The 4,921-nt window shown below is 39.5% G+C and overlaps 1 pseudogene; it reads right to left on the bottom strand.

Moving 5' to 3' along the window:
* Positions 1-1,451: 1,451 nt before the first annotated feature.
* Positions 1,452-1,772, bottom strand: LOC123937119 (annotated as a pseudogene).
* Positions 1,773-4,921: the final 3,149 nt, after the last annotated feature.

Below are 4,921 nucleotides of genomic sequence, written 5' to 3'. Positions count from 1 at the left end.
TGGAGGAATTAAGGTGATACTGAACATTTATTTAAAATGGTTGCCCTTGGCTCCAGGAAAGATTGGGAATAATGTAAAGACAAGAAGAGACTGGCTGACTTGAGAAAATGAGGTAGGAAGTCAATAGAGAGCCTGATGAGATCAAAGAGCAAAGTTTCTAAAGATTGATAGGGGTGAAGGAATTGATCACAAGATCAATGGGAATGGATTCTGGAGCAGAAGTAAGGGTTTGAAGTGGAGGATATCATGAAATGATGGGGTCAGGGTGTTGGGTGGTTCATCAAAATATACATTGAAATGACTCAGGATAACAGGAGGCAATTGAATATAAAAGATAACTCTGATCCTTAAGAAATATGAAGGAGTTGGGTGTTTTTTTTTTTTTCCCTCCTGAATGACTGGTTCAATTTATAACTTAACAACACTTTGGGTGACTAAGAATTCTTACTCTGGCTGTTTTATTTGGCTATAAGGAGTAAAATACAATAGACCAGAGAACGGAAAAGTAGGGGAAACCTTGGAATTAAAAATGACAGCCAGGGAAGTGGGTGGCTTAGGAAAAATTAAAATTTTTGTTGTTATAATAAAAGAATAATGAGTTTTAAGGTGTGCATTTTTTTTTTAAAGATTTTATTTATTTATTTGACAGCGAGAGAGAGAGATCACAAGTAGGCAGAGAGGCAGGCAGAGAGAGAGAGAGAGGGAAGCAGGCTCCCTGCCGAGCAGAGAGCCCGATGTGGGACTCGATCCCAGAACCCTGAGATCATGACCTGAGCCGAAGGCAGCGGCTTAACCCACTGAGCCACCCAGGCGCCCTAAGGTATGCATTTTTTAATAGCATTGTCTTAGGTGGCAAAACTGAGAGTGAGAATCCTGTGCTTTTTTCTTTGGAGGGTATTTCAGTTCAACGAGACTTCTTTTTTTTTTTTTATAAAGATTTTATTTATTTGACAGACAGAGATCACAAGTAGGCAGAGAGAGAGAGAGGAAGAAGCAGGCTCCCTGCGGAGCAGAGAGCCCGATGCGGGGCTCGATCCCAGGACCCTGGGATCATGACCTGAGCCGAAGGCAGAGGCTTTAACCCACTGAGCCACCCAGGCGCCCCTCAATGAGACTTCTTGACCAAGATATTCTAGCCACGAGAAAATCTGGGACAATCCAGAAGCTTATTGCTGGGAAGATTTGGTATTCCACAAACATTATGCTCTAACCCATTGAATCAATGCTTGAGGACTTCAAACACCAGTTTGCAATTCCCTTGGAGCAAGATCTTTAATCTGAGTCTTTAGTTTATTTGGGAGAGCTGAAAGCCTGAGTTTACCTTGTCTTTGAGGAAGGTACACACCTGAACAAAGTATTGATCTGAGAGGAAAAGAAAGAATGTAAACATATTTTTATTTTTTTTTTTTTTATTTTTTATTTTTTTTTAAAACCATGATGTTTATTGTGACTGATCGCTGAAATCCTTAAGATGAACTGGATGCTGCAACAGCTGCCTCCTTGGGCTTAGGTGTTGTTCCTTCACGGAATCCATGCCTGAATCTGCGTATACGATTTTTAGGTGCCTCATTCGACCGGTCCCAGTGGTGTTTCGTCTTTTAGCCTTGGCACTCCAGTTATACTTTCTCTTGCGCTTGGCAGGATAGCCGCATTTGCCACACGTGGATTTCTGAAGGTGGTAGGCACAGCGGCGGCACAACGTGTGCGTCTTATTGCGACGCTTTCCAAACGATGACGTCCCCTTTGTCATCTTGTTTCCGCGGCAGGCCCCAAAGAGCTAAACATATTTTTATAACCAAATAAAATATTTGAATTTTTTTGTCCTTCTCTGCTTCTAAGATCTTAAGAGTAAAAGTGTCATGACAAAACAAAGAAAAGACTTGTTGAAGACCTAAATTATTCCCTTATTTGTGTTTCTCTAGTACTCGGTGGTATAATGGTAAAAATGGTTCTGATACCAAATTTAATGTGGTTCTTCTTTGTTGTATTTCCTCTATATATGACAAAAAGAGCTCCTCTTTTCTGTCCTTGGACTGGAAGAAATGGATGGATTTGGCTAAGTAAGGTGTGGATCATGGTTTTGTGATGGGGAGCCAGTGCTTTGAGGAAAGCCCTTCCAGAAACACAACCTGAAATTTTCAAAGTGGGGCTGATTTCCTAAGATCTACTGTGAACTGCATTGCCTTTACTCCACTGGCTTTGATTTACTAAGTAAAAATGGACTAGAAGTAAGCCTCTCTAAATTATATTTAATATGGAACTATTTAACATAATGCAAGATTTTATGATGCCAACTGTCAGCTCTGGTTAAACCCCATCTTCCTGTTTATGCACACACCGCATACCTGTATCACTTACATATTTCTTTGTGATTAAGACAGTTTAAGGTACCATGTATCTATGTGGGTGTTTGCTCTGGTTCATTAGTTGCCTTGTAAATATTGTTGCATTGACCATCACATTGGAGGAGATTTCATAAGAGATTTGTCAGAGTGAGGTTCAGAGCTTCTGTCCACAGACATGATTTTCAAGCATTTGGAGAGTGAAGAGATAGTCATGGAAACTCAGGGTCCTTATTTTTGGTGAATCTTAATATGTTGTTTCTAGATATGACTAGTGCATGGGTTGGCTCTGCTACCACAATTCATCTGGCTGCATATTTTCCATGTATACAAATTAGACAATCCTGATCTCCCGGAGTTTAGAGTTAGAAACACCCCTTCCCCTCCAATCTCACATAGCATTGCCCCTGAGGGGCAGGGAGGCGTGGTCTTTTTCTATGGCCAGACTGGGGTGGGAGGAAGTTGCCTTCAGGTCTGACTCTTTCAGCCTCTTAGGGGAAGACCCCAAGGTTCCAAAATACAAACAAGTCATTTTCTAGGAGTTTTTCATTCCATTTTCTGCTGCCTGTCCTGCACAACCTAGGGATCTGGATTCACGTGTTACTGTTTTTGATACTAACATATGTGGTGCAATTCTTTACTTACTAGGCTAAGAGTACCTGAGAGAAGGGGATTCATTTTTGTCTTTTCACCACCTGTTATAGTGCTTGTTACCAATAGATATTTAGTAATTTTTCTGAATTAAATTTATGCCATACCTCATTCTTTGTGAAAGTGGAGCTGAGGTAGAGATGATAATGATGATTATGATACATTGTTTAAAGTTTGCTATGCTTTAGCTGCTGTTCCAAGTATATATGTATTGACTTATTTGGCCAACACTTCTATAAAGTAGGTTACTATTTTCTTCATTTTACACATGAGGAACCTGAGGCTCATTAACCTGGTTAAGGTCATTGATCTAATAAGTGATAGAGCCGGTCTGCTTAGATGGTCTGCCTCTGAAGTCCAAGGTTCAAACTCTGTGCTACCTTGTGTCTCAAGAGGTGGAAAGGCTGGTTTGAGAAAGTAAATAAAAAACTTCAGTACCCCATCATAGATTATTTGTCCCATCTCCCCTTTTTATCCCCTATATCCAACTTTTTCTTTAGCGTGTGACCTTGATCAAGTCCATCCTACCTTAAACACATAAACATACAAACTTCTCTTAACCATATATCTCTCTGTAGTTTTATGGTGCCCATGAGAATAATAAAACTTGTTGCTTCTGGGCACCTGATTTTCCTGAGCTGAGACCTAGAGACCTGTGTCCAATCAAGATTCATAAAAGGGTACTATGTGAGAGAGCAGACAACTGCTTTGAGGATATGTCCACAATGACTATATTATGGTGCTGTTCCTGTAGGATCTTTTAATGTGGTCTTAAGTTATAAAGACAAAATGTTCATTAAAAGAAATTTTAAGGTGAAATAAAAACAATATGTTCTGAATTTGTAACTCCCTGATGGATGCTTGAACTGAATGTCGAGTTCTATGTTACCTATCTGGACGTCTATTGCTGTGAATGGCTGGAACATTTATTATTTTACCACTTGTTTGGCATTCCCATCTAAACGCCAGTGCAGGCCCTGAAGCTCCTGATTTTGGTGAAAAGCAAGATCAACTTGGGAGATTCTCCTGGCTACGTGGCATCTGCTATGCAATGGACTCTAGAAGTCTGTTAAGGCAAATGTAACTCAGAAAAAGGACTTTTCAATTTTTTTTTTATCCTCTAAGATTAAAATAGCAACTGAAATGTTCTCCCACCAGTTTCCCCTCCATCCAAACACAGTACCAAAGACACATGTCTGTATATTCAAGGAAGAGGGGAAGAGGAGGGAAGGCCAGCAGAAGATGTTATTTGCTGCTGTGACCTTCAGAGGCTTAAATAAGTGAAGAGATTTGTTTTTTCTTATTAATAAAAAGGATAGATGTAGCTAATGTGGCAGATAATAAGGAGTATTTGAAGGCAAGGAATGCATGAAATTGCCAGAGAAAGAGGCTCTGGTGTTTTGTTTTGTTTTTGTTTTTGTTTTTGTTTTTCAGCATAACAGTATTCATTGTTTTTGCACAACACCCAGTGCTCCATGCAATACGTGCTCTGGTGGTTTTAATTTTAATGTATTTTTTCCTTTTTTAACAAAATATAGAAAGAGCTGGTGTGATTTGGACCCGTAAGTCTGGGATTTTATGATTTATCCTTATTTTTCTCAAATAGAATAGGTAAGTGTTTGGGAGAAAACTTATGAACACTGTTCAGAAATGTTCACTAAACTCCTTTTTGCTTACTGATACAAAGAGAGAAAAAATACAGCTTTCTTTAGTAATGATTTCCCCATTGAGGGATGAATTAAATAAGAAACATTCCAAATTGTCATCCCAGATGAAACAAACATAGTAGAGTGGAATGAGTCTAATGGATGCTTTCCTTGAACCTGTAAAAGAACCTGTATTAGCGGGGAGCGGGCTATGGACATTGGGGAGGGGAGGCGAACCATAAGAGACTATGGACTCTGAAAAAGAACCTGAGGGTTTTGAAG

This window comes from Meles meles, chromosome 2 (genome assembly GCF_922984935.1).
Source record: "Meles meles chromosome 2, mMelMel3.1 paternal haplotype, whole genome shotgun sequence".
Taxonomy (NCBI): domain Eukaryota; kingdom Metazoa; phylum Chordata; class Mammalia; order Carnivora; family Mustelidae; genus Meles; species Meles meles.
Note: the sequence above shows the minus strand (reverse complement) of the source record. Positions and strands in the feature narration are given on the sequence as shown.